The sequence below is a fragment of the Marmota monax genome, unplaced genomic scaffold (genome assembly GCF_021218885.2).
Source record: "Marmota monax isolate L192 unplaced genomic scaffold, Marmota_monax_Labrador192_F-V1.1 WCK01_AAM20220418_F8-fsc00098, whole genome shotgun sequence".
Lineage (NCBI taxonomy): Eukaryota > Metazoa > Chordata > Mammalia > Rodentia > Sciuridae > Marmota > Marmota monax.
Window position 1 is genome coordinate 6,413,686 of NW_026694639.1, and position 19,040 is coordinate 6,432,725.

The window sequence follows — 19,040 nt, forward strand, 5'->3', positions numbered from 1 at the left end:
CCACCAAAGAATTTCACACTATTACAGTACCTAAAATCTAGTGCATTCTCCATAAAGGTTTCTTGGATTTGTTGGCAGAGTGAATGAAGAAGAAAAAGACATAAATATTCCTGGAAGATTAAAATAATGGAAAATATCCAAAGTTGTAGACTGATCCTGTGCACAAAGCAGAAGTTTGGCTCAACACACTTAAAGAAAGAACAATAAAAGAAAGACATAAAAGTCTTCATAGAAGAAGTAGAAAAGGAAAAACTAGAAAGCCTTTTTAAATAATAGAAATCTTCCTGTGTTAAGTGGTTCTCTGGTAGTCAGCTTTCTATCACTGCAACAAATTACCTGAGATAATCAATTCGAAAAAGGAAAAACTTATTTTGACTCATGGTTTCAGAGGTTTTAGTCTGTGGTTGCTTGGTCCTGTTGCTTTCGTTCTACAGTAGCACAACTATATCATAGCAGGATTGTGAGACAGAGGAAGCCTGTTAATCTCTTGGTGGCAGGAAGCAAGAGAAAGAGATGCAAGGCACACCCCCAATTACCTAACTTCCTCCCATTAGGCCCCACCTCTTAAAGGTTCTAATAGCACTATACACTGGTGACCAAGTTTTCAACACATGGGACTTTGGAGGACACTTAAGATCAGAGCTATAACATGTGGTTAGATAACAGAGGAAAATGATAGAATATAAGAAGCTTGGCCTTGCACTCTCCTCTGCTATTCCTTTGAGTATAAAGGAAGAAAGAAATTATGCCAACCTAACCCTCACCTGTAGTACCTGCTAAAGGGGGAAACTCTCAAAATCCTTATGTAACTGGCTATTGAATCAGCCAAATATGTGTCTATAAGCAAGACCCCAAACCTGACGTAGGTACTTCACCAGCAAGTGCTAAATTCAGGGCCTCAGCTGACCATCCTTTCCCAAACCAGGGACTACTACACTCTTTTTAATCCTGTGGTCTCTCTAAACAAAAGCCAGAGCCATGGCAGGCACTGTAGTTGTCACTGCTAAGAGGAGCTGTGCTAATTTGCCATGATTAGAAGATCTTTGAAGGTCTTTGCCAGTTTTTATCAAGGCATAAAAATCAATTATTACAATTAATGCAATTTACCATGTGTTGCCCTTCCATAAAAGCTATTTCAGGGTAGGTCTGCCATCTGTCCCCTTCAGAGGGATAAACCTCACAATTTAATTCTGTCCAGAATCAGAGTTAGCCTGTATGATGTAGAACCTCAGAGAGCACCCTCCAAGGATCTCACTCCAGCATTTGCCCCTTGGGTTCCCTGAGTCTCAGATTTATAGATCATCTACAGCGCCACTGTGAGAAAGACTGTCTTTTCCGTTCATAGCTGGGCAGGAGGATGAAAACATCCACCCTCTAAATAGATATTCAGACGTTTATTTCTGCAGAGGGAGCCCACAACCGGCAGAGGGAGCTTACATTTTGCCATCAACAACCCATCTTAACACAACTCTGCTTGAAGATGCAGTCTACCAACATTGCTTCTGACACAACCAGGAAAGAGAGAGGAAACACCATAATTGGCATATGTTGTTGCAGAAGCCAAGGGAAATAGAGGAGTGCATGCCAAAAAGATTCAGACTGAACAGGAAAGAGAGAAAGAAAGCAGAATCATGACTCTCCAGTTTATCCTGGGTGTTGAATTTTTTTTTTAAATGGATATTTAAGATCAAAGTTCAAGCATCAAAGATTAAGTTAAAATCTAAAACAGCTACTTGCTATTAATCTTTTGAAATTAACAAATATTGATTGCTATTGTTAACTTGCCTTGTTTTAAAATGGGTGATTTGGGGGTTTGGGGAAATATGAAGCGACAGAACCCATTTTAACAAGCACGATGCCAACCAAATGGCTGCAGATCTCAGACTTTGCTTCTCACCAATATCCCTCATTCCTCTGCAAAAATCTGGCTGCAGAGCTGCTAAGTATATAGTGAAAAGAGAAACAGGACAGCCTTTTCCTGTTGCAGACAGGATTTACAAAGGCAGGGAGAATCAAACCAGCCTCTCTCCTCATTCACACATTTGGTGGAAGCTGCCATTTCCCAAGTTTGGCACCTTTTTCCTTTCCAATAACCAAGATGATTTTATATGTAAGATAGTTGTGTATCTATAAAGTATATAAAGTACCATCTACATGTTTTTCTCAAGTGACTAAATGCTTTCATAATTTTTTAAAATTCCCAGGCTTTGTGCAATCTCTCTCTCTCTCGCGCTCTCTCTCTCTCTCTCTCTCTCTCTCTCTCTCTCTCTCTCTCTCTGATTTGAGTAGCCCTTGGGTTTATGAGAGGTTGCTGGAAAATACATGAGGTTCTTGAAGATGCTCTTTGGAGCCCTCTGCTTTTGTTTATCAAGAGCCAAGCTGTTTCCTTCCCTAACCACCTTCAGATGTCAAGCCAAGGGACTGGATGAGGGCATTCCTCTGAGGTGCAATGACAGTGTGTCCTTCTGTGGAAAGGGCAGGGGAGGAGCAGAGAGTTGTGCTCACTGTTCCTGGAAACTTTCCATTCTCCTCCAATTGTGTGAGCCAACACAGGATCCACTGATGTGGCGAGGGAAATGGGATGTCACTTTTCATTGTCACTTTCTTAAAAGATGGTTTTCCTCACAAGGGCCTACACCATGTGCTCACTGTTACATTTCTATTTGCTGCTATCAGACTTTCTCTTTTATCTGTATTTAGAAATGACTTTCAGCATGTTGTGTTCACGTTATTTGAATATTTGAAGTTTTCAGACTTGAAGTTATTCAAATATTTGTAAATTTTCAACCAAGATTGAGTTTTGCATATCTGATATTATGTGCAAATGAAATATGATTTATAAGGGAGATTAAATAAAGTTCACAGATATGGTAAAAACCAATAAAGAGATTGTCATTGTTGCCTGAAGTTTGTGTCCATCTTCTGTGCTATTTCAGATTGATAAGCTTTAAAATAGAACTCCTGTGGGATCTGAGATTCAAGTGGACAGAATGCAAAATCACAATGTCCTGGATGTGCCTAATTTCTTTTGCAAGGGTAGCCACTGGCTGACCAGTTGTGTGCACATAGCCCACAGGCAGCCCAAGTGTTATTGTATACAACCTGTGAAGCCCATGAAGTGTCCCAGATAGCCTGACCCTAAGTCTGCCCAATCACCCGAAGTGGGCTTTATACAAAGGACTCTGCCTAAAGACACAACTGCAATTCACTAAGCAAAGACTAGTTCTCTCCAGAACATGGAAAGGAGTGTACAACATGGTCAGTTGGGACCTAGGGGAGAAATGAGCTTATACCCAGAGAGAAACCAGGAAGAGATAGTCTCCCTTATCTGCAGGAGATACATTCTAAGACCTCCCAGTGGGTGCCTGAGGTAGCAGAGAGCATTGAACCCTACAGTACTATTTTTTCCTATACACATGTAATAAAGTTTAATTCTTAAATTATGCACATTATGAGATTAGCAATAACTGGTAGTAAAATTATAACAATATACTATAACAATAGTTACTTAAAATGTATATACCCACTTCTGCTTCATTTGATCAAGGAGACCCTCTTCCTTCTTTCTGATTGATCTTAGCTCCACAGGAGGAGACTCATGTAAATAGCCTAATTTAATCCCTAGGACAGGGCTGGAAGTATAACACAGTGGTAAAGCATGTGCCTAGCATGAGAGATGCTCAAGGTTGGATCCCCAGCACCACACACATACAAAATCTCTAGAACGGATGTTGTTGTTCTTTTTTTTAAAAATATCTTTATTTTATTTTTATGTGGTGCTGAGGATTGAACCCAGTGCCTCATGCATTCCAGGCAAGCGCACTACCACTTGAGCCACATCCCCAGCCCCTTGTTGTTCTTAAATATCTCATAAAAGTGCTTTTAAACTATGCAGAACAAAGATGATCACTTTCTATTTTTCCAAGGTACTCTGTACACTTGGTTTCTAAGAATGGACATTTCTGCCACCCCAGTGATCCACAAAAGATTCAATAGTTTTCTGGAGAATACAGTTACCTGGTTATATACCCACCTGGAACACCAGGTGCCTTGGAGCCTGACTTCTTTGTAGAGAATGGTGAGAAAAAGCTGATGCGTTTTGCTGATGGATGTTCCTATTATTTGTAAGGATGCTTTTTATATATCTTTGGAAAAATATAAATACAGAAAATTACAAAACTTAGAAAAGAAACACCCAAAGAGCAAGTCCTGTTGATGATGTTGATGTGGACATCAACATAAGACTGGCTTGGAATGGTGCTGACCCCAATTTCCTGTAATTTTTTTCATAGAAAATAAAGGATATATATGATCCAGCTATCCCTTCTAGATATTTATCCAAAAGAACTAAAAATCAGCAAGCTATAGTAATATAGGCACATCAATGTTTATAGCCACACAATTTACAATCGCCAAGAGATAGAACCAGCCCAGGTGCCTATCAAGAGATGGATGGATACAGAAAATGTGGTGTATATACACAATGGAGTTTTACTCAGGCATAAAGAAGAATGAAATTATGGCATTTGTTGGTAAATGGATGGAACTGGAGAACATCATGCTAAGTGAAATAAGCGGGATTCAGAAAGTCAAGGCTTGCATGTTTTCTTTCATATGCAGAAGCTGAGAAAATAAGAACAACTACAACAACAAACAAACAAACAGACAAATAAAACAAGGTGGGGGGAATCTCATGAAACAGAAGCAAGATCGGTGGAGTAGAAGAAGAGGATAGAGAAGGAGAGAGGAGGGTATAAAAAGGGGAAGAACTGTGGAGTGAAATTGACCAAATTATGCTATATTATTATGTGAGTAGGCTACAGTGAATCTCCTCTTTATGTATATCTGTAAAGCACCAATTAAAAACAATAAATAAATAAGAGGAAGACTAGTAGAGGAAAGAGAACAAGGGAGAAAGGGGAAAAGGAAAGCACTGGGGAGTGCAATGGAGCAAATTGTATTTCACGCATGTACGATTATGTCAAAATAAACCCCTAAATTATGTGCGACTCTAATGCATGAATAAAAAGATTTTTTAAAAAAGAAAATAAAGAAAAGCTAGGAGGTAGTTTTCACCTTTAACTTGAAGAACAAAGTTTCTAAGATTTGCCAAGGGACCCTGCAGAAGCACATGGACAGGGTGTACGTGTATAGGGAGCAGCACGCAGGCCCAAGTTCAGTTCATTCATTTGCAGGTATGTATTGAATGTCAGGCACTATCTCAGATGATGAAAGCAAATTCCCTTCCTTCCTGGAGCTGACATCCCAGTTTGAGATTCCCAAAGTGGAACCAAAAAATGGGAGAGGAGGTCAGTAGTTAATAGAAAAAAAAGGGACCTTCTGATTTTAAATACTGGAAAATGCTTGGTTGAATAAGATCAAGTAGTTTTCTTACAGCAGTTCTTCACAGTTTATTAGCTTGCTAGGACTGCTGTAACAAAGTACTGCAGACTAGCTGGCTTAAAGACTAGAATTGCATGGTCTCACAGAACTGGGGGTTTCAAGTCCAAGGACAGGATGTTGGCAGGTTTGGGGCTGTGAAGGAAGAGTCTGTTCCAGGCCTCTCTTCATGGCTTGGAGAAGACAGCCTTCATGTTCACCTGATGTTCTCCCTGCACCTGCCTGCCTCCATTATCATTTCCCTCTTTGATAGACATCAATCATTTTGGCTTAGGGGCTCACCCTCCAGTATGACCTCATCCTAACTAAATACATCTGCAATGGCCCCTTTAATGCAAATGCATCTGCAATGACCCCAAATAAGGTTACATTCTGAGGTACTGGGGGTGAGGACTTCAGTATATCAATTTTTAAGGGATGTGATCCAGCCCATGACAACAGCTCTGTGAACCCAAGCCTTTCAAAACTGTAACTCTGAGTGTTTCAGTCCCAGCCCTACCAGGCTAAGGCCCCTTCAACGGAAGACTGACCCCTAATGCAAACTATGGACATTTCATTAATAATAATACCTCAGTGTAGTTTCCTCAATTACAGCCAATGTACCACATGACAGCGAAGATGTTAACAGGGGAGACACTGTGTGAGATGGGGGGAGGGTATATGGAACTATATTTTCTGCTTTGGCTTTTTTTTTTTTTTTTTTTTTGCATTGCTCCTAAAAATAGTCTATTAACTTTTTTTTTTTAAAGGACAAATGCAGGAAAAACAAAGACCCGTTTTTCTGACTGCACATGACCAGAGTCGCCAGGGACCTCGAGGAGCTGCCCGCTTCCCACCTCTCTGACCTCCTCTGCCCCTGGCCTCGCCCTGCACCACTCTCACTGACCTTCCTTCTGTCTCTGGGGCCTGCCAGTCTCCTTCACAATGGAGGGGACGGAGGGCTGGCTGAGTTGCTCCCTCAGCCTGGAATCTTTTTCCTCTCCTGATTTTCCATACTTTACATATTGTACCCTCAGGGAGGGAAATGACCCAGCCCCTTGCTTTTATGTTTTTCGCAGAATTTCTCATTGCTGTATTGGATTTCCATGTCTATTATCTACTTCTTCTTGTTCTCTCTCCTGGTTCTCATTCTTACCGAGTCCTCACTCATCACCAGTGAGACCTGGGCTCTGCCACCATCTGACTTGATCTACTGCAGCTGCCTCCTACCTGGTTAGCAGTGAGGTACTAATGAAGGTGGGTGGGCGTCCTTGAAGAGAAGCCCAACAAATCTGCGTTTGCAGTCAATCTGGATTTGACTTCCTACCCTGGGATTATTCTTTTATTCCCTCCATCTCTTCCTCTTGAACAGTGTAGCAGTCAACACAAGAAAAAAAAAGGATGCCCTTCTCATAAAGGTCTTTGTTTAGCATTTCAGATTTCATATCCTGGAGCTGTTAGGGTAACCACCTGAGTTGATCTCAGCTGGGATGTTTGAAAAAGGTGATCCTGAGAACAGCAAGAATTTATGAGGCAATTTAGGAAGACACTTTGAAACTTTGAGTGTTCCTGGTAGATTTTGGAGCACAGGTGTACTATGTTCCATTTGGAGAGAATTGCAAAGAAATGCTGTCCAACGCTGTACATTAGCTGATGCATGAGGATGACTCCTAAATTACCTCAAAGGAAATGGGCTTTAATTGGTGATTTGAGGGTTAAGAAGAGGGGTAGGGTTTTGTGCCTCCTTCTCTGAAGGAAATTACCCCTATTTGTCAAAAAAGATCACAGGGGTGAGTTAGCAGTTTTGTTTTGGGTTTTTGTTTGTTTTGATTTTTTTCCCCCCAAAACTACAGAAGCAAATTGTAGCCAATTTAAGCAAAGAAGGAGGAATTGTGGTAGGAACACAGAAATGTCAAGTGGAGAGGAAGGGGCAGGCATGGAAGCTGGCCCAGGAAGCTCGTGTGGGGATCCTATGGCTGCTCCCCAGGTCTGACTGCATAGCCCTCTTTCTTTGTGCACAGCCTATGTTCCACAAGGTGCCTGTGATCACCCCCTTCTATTGCCCAAGTGGACAAAGTGTAGGTCTTGAAGCCAGAAGAGATCATTGTGCATCTGTTGGTCTCAACCCATGTTACTAGAGGAAGTCATCTGCATGGCACAGTGTCCATTCTGGTCCAGGATGTGACTAAGAAGTGGAACAGAGACACATGGTAGAAGCTTACCTACTTCCTCCTCTCTGATCTGTACATCTCGGAGGAGACACGGAGGGGTAGGGAGGTGAGATGATCCTCAGAGAAGGGGAACGGTGGACATCTGTACTAATGTTCCCCAAGTGCACCACAGAATGGGAATATTGGTTGTTCATTCATTAATTATTTATTGAACCACTACTACGAGAGGGAAGAATGACAAGTATTAAGGACAATCTTTTCCCTTTAGAAGCTGATTCTAAGTTGAGAACCAAAATAGGTATATATGAAATTATCAGGAAACATCTAAATAGGAATCTGTTTAGTAAAATATTTGCCTCTTGCAAGATATTTCAGGGTGCCAGGGAGCAAGGATACTAATAACTGTCATCTCTCCTCCTTGCCTAAATTCTAAGCTAATTGAGGAACAAAGTAGAGAGACCAAAGTACTACCTTCGTTATCAAAAAAGTCTAGGTTAGGTGATGAATATGTATCTTTAGGCAAATGGACTTCCTTCACTAAATTGCAGAGTTAGCATGTAGAATGCTATTCCTAATTCCATTTATGGAACACCTATTGCAAGCACATGGAGAGACAGCAGTGAACAAACCAAGTTTGTACCTTTGTGAATTTTACTTCCTAGTCAGGGAGGGCTTTGAACTAGACACACACAGAAAGAGAATGTGATACATATATTTATATTAGTTAGCTAGGGCTGCCATAACAAAGTACTATGGACTGAATGGCTTAATAAACAAAATTTGACTTTCTTTCCGTTCTGGAGGATGGAGGTCTGAGATCAAGGTGTCAGCAAGAACCCCGGGTTCTTCTGGGGACTGTAAAAGAGGATCTGTTGCAGGCCTCTCTCTCTTTGGCACATAGATAGCTGTCTTTTCCCTGTGTGATGTGGGCTTCTCTCTAAGCATGTGACTATGTCCTGATCACCTCTTCCCATCAGGACAGCAGCCCTACTGGATAGGCCCCTTTCCAATGACCTCATTTTAACTTAATCACACCTAGAAAGACCCTGTCTCCAGATAAGGAAGCATTGTCAGTTCCTGGGTGTCAGAACATAACCTATGAATGAGGAGGAGAATTCAATGCAGCCCATAAGAACATCACAAAGAAAGACAAAGCAGGTTTCTGGACCTTGATTGATGGAGCCCTATTTCAGGCAAAATGGGCAGGAGAGACATTTCTAAGGTGTAAAATTTGAATAAAAGTTCTCTTTCAATGAAGAATAAATTTGTTAGGGAGTGGCCTTGAAGGCATTCCAGGTGGGGTAACATGAGTGAGCAAGGACCTGGTCCTAGAAATGCGTGTAAGAAGATGCCCATGGAAAGTACAGGGACAGATCTGGATGATGCAGAGGAACTGTAATTTTTTTTCCAGTACCACTAGATATTAAAGCCGTATGCTGGCATCAAGCACCCTTGGTATGAAGTTAGGAATTAGAGATTTATCTTGAGATAACTGGGCTGAGAGTTTCTGGGAAGTGGGAGGAGCAACGAGCACAGTCTCCTGGGAAGAAGAATCTAAACCCCGGTATGTCGAATGAGAACTGGGGCAAGCCAGAGGCCAGGAGACCATGCAGGAAGCTATTATGAAGGCCCCAGCATGTGGTCATAGAGAGACCTGCTTTAGAAAGCAATTGGAAGGAGAAAAATAACAAAACTGGAGATAATTTCAAAGGAAGAATCGACTGAGTCAAAATCGGCATTGAAATCTCTTAGTTACACGAAATAAGTCACACTCATTAAACTCCCTGGAAATGGTAACCTAGAGCAGAGCTATGCCTGTGTCTGCAGTTCATCGGATGCCGCAATTAAAATGCATGAGGTGCAGCCAAACTTAGGCTGGAAATGCTGAGCAGGTTTCTGGTCTCTGGGGATGGCAAGTTTCTGGCCATACTAGTGATTGGAATTTTTCATCTTTCCTTTGTTTCTTGGCTATCTCCATACCCACATCACATTATTTTCCAGTTCACTTTTATCCTCCAAAATTCAAATGTTAAGCTCCAAACCTCTAGCCCTCCAAACGTGACTGTATTCGGAGATGGGGTCTCTCAAGAGGTAATCAAGGTACAATGAGACCATAGGGGTAGACGCTCATCTAACATGGTGACTGGTGTCCTTCTCAGATGAGATTAGGACACTGACACTCATGGGGGAAAACCAGATGGAGACACGGGGAGAAGGCAGTTGTGTTAGCTTTCCATTACTATAGCGAAGTGGTTGAGGTAGTTAGTTTTTAAAGAGCATGGACTTATTTGGGCTCACCATTTTGGAGATTACAGCCCATGATCCATTGGCCCCATGGCTTTGGGCTTGTGATGAGGCAACATCAAGGCAGGGAAGAAGCACTCACTGGGGTGGAGCAAAAAGCTGTTTACCTCATCACCCAGATCATGAAAGAGCAAAAGGAAGAGACCAGGATCCCACAACTCCCTTCAAGGGCAACACCCGTCTTTCAAAAATTTTACTGCCTCCCAGTAGAATCTCACTGGTGACTAAAACTATAACACATGGGCCTTTGGGGGACAGTCTAGATCCAAACTAGAGCAACTGTCATCTATGAGCCAAGGAGAGAGGCCTTAGGAGAAAACCAATCTGCTATCAACTTATCTCAGACTTCAAGCTTCCAGCACTGAGAAAATTAATTTCTGTTGTTAATTGACTGTCTTTGATACTGTTACTGCAGCCCCCCTAACTAATATGCCACTCTGCCTTGTTGAGCACTTCTGATCATGAGGGAGAGGAGAGGAGGTCCCAGGAGCCTTTCTGGACCCTCTTTTTCTGAGGTAGTCCTATAGTCAACCAGTGACTATAGCCTTGTTACTTCGATTTAAGTCCATTTTCTCTTGATATGTCCTTCAATGGAGGAAAAAAGAAAAACCATCCTCATCATACTGCATCATCCAAGACATAGCTACTAGTCACCTGTGGCTGTTTAACTTAATTAAAATGAAATAAAATGAAAATCAGCTTCTCTATTGCACTAGCTATATTTTAAGTGTTCAATGGCTATTTGTGACTAGAGGCTACCTTCCAGAGAGCACAGGTATAAAACATTTCCTTCACTGTAGAAGGTTCTAGTGGAGAGTGCTGGTACAGAAGACAGCATAGTTCTCCCTGTTAGCCCCAACCTGGTTGTATTTGTTCAGGTTTTCAACTGTAAGTTACATGAAAGCCCATTCAAGGTAGATACATTAGAAAGAGAGGGAGAGGGAAGGAGGGAGGGAGGGAAAAAGGAAGGAAGGAAGGAAGGGAGGGAGGGAGGGAGGGAGGGAGGGGAAGACAAAGAAAGGAATAAAGAAAGATGAGATGATTTGGAGAAGTAGTGATGGACCTCTTACAGTTTGGATCTGAAATATTCACCAAAGGCTTGTGCATTGTAGGCTTGGTCCCCAGTGCAGCAATATTCAGTGGTGGGCTTTTAGGAAATGATTGTTATCATAAGAGCTCTGACCCCATTGATGTAATAACCGGTTGATAGCTTCATAAGCTGAGTGAACTAATGATAGGTGGTAGAAATTGCAGGACGTGGATGAAGAGAGTAGTTCATTGGAAATGTGCCCTTGGGGACTATTTGTCCACAGCCCCTTCCTCCCTTCTTTACTCTGTCTCTGTCTCTCTCCTCCCCAGATGCCATGAATGGACCAGCCCTGTTCCACTAAATCCCTTCCATCATAACCTACTGCCTCTTGTCAGGCCCAAGGCAATGAAGGCAGCCAACCAGGAACAGAAACCTCTAAAATCACTAACAAAATTAAATCTTTTTTTCCTTTAAGTGGTTTTCTCAGGCATGTTGTCAGAGCAACAGAGAGCTGACTAAAACTGGGCCTCTCGGGCATGTCTCACAGGATCAGGAGGAAAGTCGGAGGAACCCAGGCTGCTCCAAAGACTTCAGCAGAAGCCCTTCATGGTCTTTTCCTCACTGCCCATGGTCTCTGTGTATTTTTATTCCAAGTTCTCGAAAATGAGAAAAGAAAATCTGACTGGCTCATGTTGACACCAGGGTCTACTCAGCCAAACATGGCTAGAGAGAACCTGGCCCTTAGGACTTTGGGGACAAAATGGCCACAGGCTACCCATCCCCGAATCTTCCCAGGGATCTGAGAGAGCAAGGAATTACTGAGATTGAGACCACTTAGTAGGGGACCACTGTTCTGGATAAAAGTGTCTCTTCGGTGGTCGATCCTAAGTCCTCCATTGTATAGTAATTATTGCACATGCTTTGATCTTTACTTTCAGAAGCCACAAGCAACTCATAGGCTTTTCTTTACCTATTTCAATAAACAACTATTGAGGACTTACTGGGGTGCTCAGATGCTAGTTACAGATGCTTTGGGAGATAGAAACAGGGACCTGTTTTGCTACAAAATATATCTAACCCTTTAATATAAGATTGTTCCATCCAAAATGGATCCATCTGAGAACTGAATGGAAGTAGATTTCACTGAGTTCTTTGCTTCTTACTTTAACAGACTTAATGAATATTGTTATCATTTTGCTGCTTCATCATTATGAAACATGAAGCAAACAAACAGCTCCCAAACTGGAGTCCTTCCCTTCAAAGCAACCGACTCATTTTCTTCAACAACCACTCATTGTCATGATCAGCTAGCATGGTATCTTCCCATAGCCCTAAATTTTATTTTACCGAGAAAAAAAATCCTATAACTTTCCACTTTCATGAATAGTTCATCCAAAAAGAGTTTTCCAAGTTCAATCTGCCTTTGATTTAAGTCAGCGTATGTATGTATGCCCCACTCATCCCCAAACGCTGAGCTCTATGATTGCAGCTAAATTCCACACAAAGACTTCAAATCCCTTTAAAATATGCTGTCTACCATAAAGAGGCCACTTCATTTCAGGGAACTCGCTTTAGATTAAACTCTCTCAGACATTAAATTGAAAAATGTTACACAAATGAATAATTAAAATGATTGCATTTGTGGTTAAAAAATTAAATCACTAATGAATCCAGAATTAATAATCAGGAAACAAAGGGTGGGGTATATGAAGGAGATGACAGTAAAAATGAATCTCCTGGCCGAGGAAACAGCGAAGATTTTTAATTTGCAGTTGTTTCACTCCCAGCCATCCACTCATAGTGCACATCCATCAAGGTTTGGATGAATACAAAGGACCAAGGTTTATCATGGTCCAGAGCGCTGAGTAGGAACAACAGATTTTTTTGAGTAGGTCAAAGGAAATGGCAGACCACAGTATGGTGAATCTCCTTTGTTCTTCTCTATTGGTTCTTTCTTTCTTTCTTTGTTTCTTTCTTTCTTTCTTTCTTTCTTTCTTTCTTTCTTTCTTTCTTTCTTTCTTTCTTTCAATGAGATTTCTTCAATGAGATTTCAAATTTCACCACAACTTGCTGTCATATTTGAAACTGAGTTATTCTGAGAGAGCTGCCATGTATTGCCCTCAAAGAAAAGAGATCAGCAAATCATCTATTCTCATCAGATTATTTTTTTTAACCAGTGTAGATCAAGTAAGTTTATTCTTGCATTTTTATCTCCCTAGTCCCCTTCTCTTCTGTGACATGTTATTATATCTTGTTTGTCACTTTGGAAGAGCAGCTTGCCTATAATCTTTTGCCAATGGAAGAATGCTACCTGAGTGATTTCTGCTGAGAGTATTAATGCAAGCATCACGGGGATGGTATTAGCATCCACTGAAACCATTTCAAGTTCATTTGCATTGCACAATACATATTTCAGTATTTGTGTGTATATCCAAGAGGAGCTGGAACTCATCAAAATTTGTACTACACTGCATACTCAAAAATCATCAGAAAATTCACCAACTATCTCAAGAATACTGTGATCCATTTACCTTGAATATACGCTTCTATATTTTGAAGAGTGACTTACTATACATGACATTAAGAAGTTACTGGGGTTGAAATATTCTAAGTAACAAATGTGAGGTGGGGAAGGTGTTTTGAATTTGTAGTAAATAGAGCTGTGTTTACAAATTCATAAGGATATGTGCAGTCGATAGTTTTTTTTTAAATAGTTCCCAGTGTTTATGCATATCAATATCAAATAGCATGTGCAATCATTTTCTACTTGTAAAATTGGACTTTTTAAAACTTTATTTTATTAGTTTACTTTTTTTTTAATGTGGTGCTGAGGATCGAACCCAGTGCCTCACACATGCTAGGCAAGTGCTTTATCACTGAGCCAAAACCCCAGCCCCAAATTGGACATTTTGATGTGATTTAGTTAACTTATTCGCTCAAGGTTGTGCTGTTATAATACAAGTAGTAACACATTTATATCTGTAGTAATTCACAGGTCAAAATATTGTAGGCATGACTTGGGAACAAATCTGCCAAAGAGTCACATTTGACTGATATTTTCAAATTACATACTAAAAAGAAACAAAATGTGGAATTTATTTGCATTTGTTTTAGTTGAGCTTCATCACTCCAGTGTTAACATTTATAGTACATTTTGCTTTTTATTTGAAAATGAGTTGTCACCCCTTCTGACTTACACTTCACTCTCAGCCATTCTGCTGTTGCCAGTTATGTATTTGGGGTGGATAATATTTGCCTCTTGTTCAGCATGCCAAACTTCTTTGAATGAGTTTCAGGATATACTAGGAACGGTGAGCTGAGGGATTGAATACTTTAGTTCCTCAATGGGAACATTTCCTTGTCTGCAAATCTACCTTTGATTGTTATCCATTCTATTGTTTCACAGCCTTCACTTGAGAAATTCTCAGAATTCCATGATTGGAAAAGCTCCCTTTCTTGTGAAATCATGGAATGTTTCCTTTAATAAATCATGAAATGAAGTTAATCCATGGTGTTTCCCTTTTTGCCTTGGCTACTGGAGAACACAGAAAGTATCTTATTTTTCATCAAAGAGCCATTGTCCTTGACATAGTGTTGTAGTACCATCTCACAATCACTTAGATCTAGCTGTCTTAATATAATTTTAAAAGAACAATTTTATGTCTTTTTAAAATCAGAAACTTCAAATACTTCTTAAAGAATTAACATGATCATTCTATATTTTTAAAGAAATAAGTTTCTTCTCTATTTCTCTCATAGAGTGGAAGCAAAATACTTTCTTCTCCATTTACAGCTAATGGGATGTAGGCAAAATATTTGTGCACAAACTTAAATAAATCAGTGACCTCCAGGAGATCCTCTAAGACACACAGACGAGGTGGTTCATATGGCACCCTCTCAGACAGAAATCCCTGAAGAATTTATGTTCCTATCAGTGGTCACAGTAGGATCTCAACTTCCCACCAAACACGAGGTGAAAGGCATTTTGAAAATGCAATGGCTAAACATATCTAATCATATTTTTAAACTACTAGAACTGGTGCTGAGTATCAATGGGTTTACACACATAGATCCTTGCACAGTAAATACATTAGGTCTGACATCTAATGCCCTAATACATTTTGAACTCCAACTTTTGTGCAGGTTGTTTCTCAGGTCTTATATTCTTTTATAAAGACTTGATACTAAACTGGCTCTTAATCTAAGCTTTATGGCAGAGTTGGAAGAATTTCCAGTGTTTTCTGGGTATTTGGATCTTAAAAAAATATCTGCTTTCCAGGTCAAGTGTGCTCATGGCATTCAGATTTCATCTACCCAAGAGTGTTCTTTTGAAAGCAGTGTTGCTTATTTCTGATTTGGGCCATATAAATCAGAAAGCATGCATTTAGTCTCTAGTAAACACGTCTTTAGTGTCTGTGTGTATGAGTGTGGATGGAAAGTTCTGCAGCCTGAATGTGTCCCCTAAGTTCATGTGTGGGGGACTTAATCCCCAATATGACAGTGTTGAGAAATGGGACTCTTGAACGGTGATTATATCAGGAGAGTTTTGTCCTTGCAAATGGATTAATGCCATTATCATTGGAGTGAGCTCCTGATATGAGGATGGAGTTGGCTTCCTTCCCTTCTTTCTCTTTTTTGCCCTTCTGTCTTCCACCATGGGATTATGCAGCAAGAATATACTCATCAGACACTATACAGATGCCCATGTTATGCCCCTTGGACTTCCCAGGCTCCAAAAGAGTAAGCCAAGTCAATTTCTTTTCCTTGTAAATTTCCCAGCCTGTGGGCATTTTGTTATAGCAACACAAAATGGATGAAGACAGGGTGGGGAGGGCAGATATGAAAAGACCTGGTACTTCTCTCAATAACCAGAGAAAGGACAGACCTATTGTTACAGCAGAGTGAGGTTGGTGTTGAAAGAGGAGAAACACAATGTGCATGGGAAGTACAAAGAAGAAAGATCCAGTGGGTGGAGGTGAGGGGGTGCAGGATAATGCTAAGCTGTTAGGAGGAGAGACAAAGGGGGGAGGCCTTGGAGCAGGATCTTGACAGAGGAAGAAGCATGAAGAGGAGGAGAGAGGAGAGGAAGGAGGTGGGCTGAAAAGGTAGAGGGAATGGTGAGAGCAAAATCAGAAGTGGCCGGGCCATTCCAGGGATGATGAATTGATAACTGAAGAATAGGGTAGAATGAAGGGCGACTTATGTCAGTCTTTTCCCCAGTCACAAAGAGCCAGGCATTCCGATCTTGAGAAATTAGGCTTCCTGACCATATGGACAATGTGGAAGTCACTGTTTCTGAGCAGAGCAAGGACAGGCTCTGAGCCATTGTCGAAAGAGGTGGGAAAGAGAGGAGGAAGGGGAAATGGACAGCCACGTTGAGTTCTCTTCTGGCATGTTTTAAATTAAATCGAATAGAATTAAATGGAACACATTAATGAGAAGATAATAGAACTGATTTATCCAGAGAATTCATTCTAACCAGTGCAGTCAGACATGAGATAAAGCACTAGATCACAGCCTCTGAGCATGGTCGGCATTTCTGAAAGAAAAGTTGATTATGTGGTTTAGACCTAATGCATGATTTTTTTTTTCCTGAGAAATGTACTTTTCCTAAAATTGTCTTTCATTAGCTCCTTTTTTTTCCTTTTCTGTTCTAGAGCTTTTAAAACAAGAACTTATCCCTGGGGGAAATGGGCACAGGGGGCTGATCCATGTCTGTGTCATGGCAGAACAAGTACTTGTGTGTACTGTGGTGTTAAAATCCTGTTCTGGGACTTCCAATAAAGAGACACTGTCATAGGTAGTGAACATCTGGCTCTCATTATCTGTCTGTTAAGACCTTCTGCTCACTCTCAAAAACAAATCCTTAAGCTGGGTGTGGTGGTGCACTTGAGAGGCTTGGGAGGCTGAGGCAGGAGGATCTCGAGTTCAAAGCCAGCTTCAGCAACTTAGCAAGGCCCTAAGCAATTTAGTAAGACCCTGTCTGTAAGTAAAACATTTTTAAAAAGGGCTGGGGATGTGGCTCTGTCGTTAAGCACCCCTGGGTTCAATCCCTATTATAAAAGAGAGAGAGAGAGAGAGAGAGAGAGAGAGAGAGAGAAACTGTAAAAGAAATTGTATATATACATATGTGTGTGTATGTGTGTGTGTGTGTGTATATATATATATATATATATATATATATATATATATGAGAATATGCACAAACATGTGAATAAATATATGATGGCAGCTATTGGTAATACACAATACAGGTAATCCCCTAACTTAGTTTTAACTTTTCACAAAAGTACCAATTGATAGCAAAGCAGTTTTGCCTCTGTTCTTCCTCTGTGAAGTTGCCAGCTTGCTAGAATGGTCCAAACATGGCAGCAGCAATTAATAAAGGACAAAACCTCCTAAGACCATTAGCATCCCGGACAGAGCTCATACTCCAACCCCCTACCAGCCGGGTCCATGCATAGTTGCAGAGGCCTGAGTGAAAACTTAGAGCCCTTGCAGATATTGATAAGAGGAAGGAATTCCACTTGTCCCTTGAGCCAGACAGGAAAACAGGAAAAGAAAATCACAAAACCCTGATCTAAGTAGCACCAACTCTCACTGATTTTTTTCCGACACTCCAGAGCCAAAGAAAAAGTTTTTCATTAACAAATTAAATAATGAATTATTATACCTACTTTCAGTGGGAAACATTAAGTACAGCTTATAGCTACTTATATTGAGCACACAACTACTTAACAATGGATAACTTTTGCTCCCACTTTCCCCTGATAGCTAATTACAAATCTAAAATACCTCTTCAATTTATGTTTTAGGAATAAGATTTTAAATAATATCTATTTTTGCAAAGTTAAGAAATAAGTATCCCTGAGAGATTGCCTATATTAGGAAAAAGTTTGTATGCCCATTTTCCTACAGGTGCCCAAGGGGCAGGTATTTGTTCACGGGGTGAGCTGTTCCTACAGGAAGACGTCTGACTCTGGAAATGCACTCACTAGGAGTGGGGCTGTGTACATCTGCACTTGGTTTACATGCCTTCTCTATCCTAATCACTTTTAGACCCAGATTCTAGAATATCAGCTGCTGTTGGCAGGGTCTGGCTTTGTTGGAGGCTTCCTGTAACCTTTTCTTCTAAAATGCACGATGCTGCAGATTTTATTAAACAAAACAAAACAGTGCAATGAGACCATCACAATTCTCACCACTGCCTGCCCAGTCAACCTGTCCACTGATACACCCTTGTTTCCCTGTGACAGATCTCCTGCTTGAGCATTCCCTATAGTTTGAAGGCAGCTGGTTTTGGTTTCTTGAATCCAACCATCTTCCTTTTATGACTGAGTTCTCACGACCATAGTCCAAGAAAACTTGCTGACCTTTTAGATCTCATTCTACATCAGTAGGGTCAGAATGACCAAGCATTCTACCCATGGAAAGTAGAAAATATATCCATCCTGGAGATTTTATCCTTCTATTGACATAACAGAATTTGAGAACAATTGGAAGCCATACATTGTCTTCTGTAATGTGCGAGTTACTATCTCCATTGGGCTGTTTAATAATTTTCTGACAATAGATCTTTCAAACTAGCTTTCCAACTCACTCTATTTTATGGAGAGTTTTGTGCTAAAAAGTCCTTACTGGATGTGGTTATGACTTAGGTGTCCTTCAGGGTGATTACTCTTCTGGCTGGTGTACAAAGCAGCCCTCTTTGGTATCTTTGCTTATTTGAGAATCATCATCCAAAGGAACAGTTCCCAAATAACTACCTCAATAACTTTAAAATATGATCACAACTTGTTGACTTAGGGGGCTTTCTAGAAGACAGAATGCATCCTATTAGGCTCTGCATCTGAAAAATTGGTCTATCAAACTGCAATGAATTCAAATAACCTTTCTTCTTTGGAGAAGGGTAAAGTGATTCTTGTTTTGAGTTTTGTCCTGCTTTGTCTTGCATTGTAGAAGGGTACACATAATAACTCTCCTGGAGAACTTTTGTGTTCTTTCTAGTTTTATCTAAGTCTATAATACTTATCTAAGTCTATAATACAATTGTCCAATTGTCTTAAGTCTGACCTATTGGCTTTAGCTTCCTTTACAAACCTTTTATTCTGCCATCCAATTCATAGACACACACACTACTCAGTATTCCTGTAATA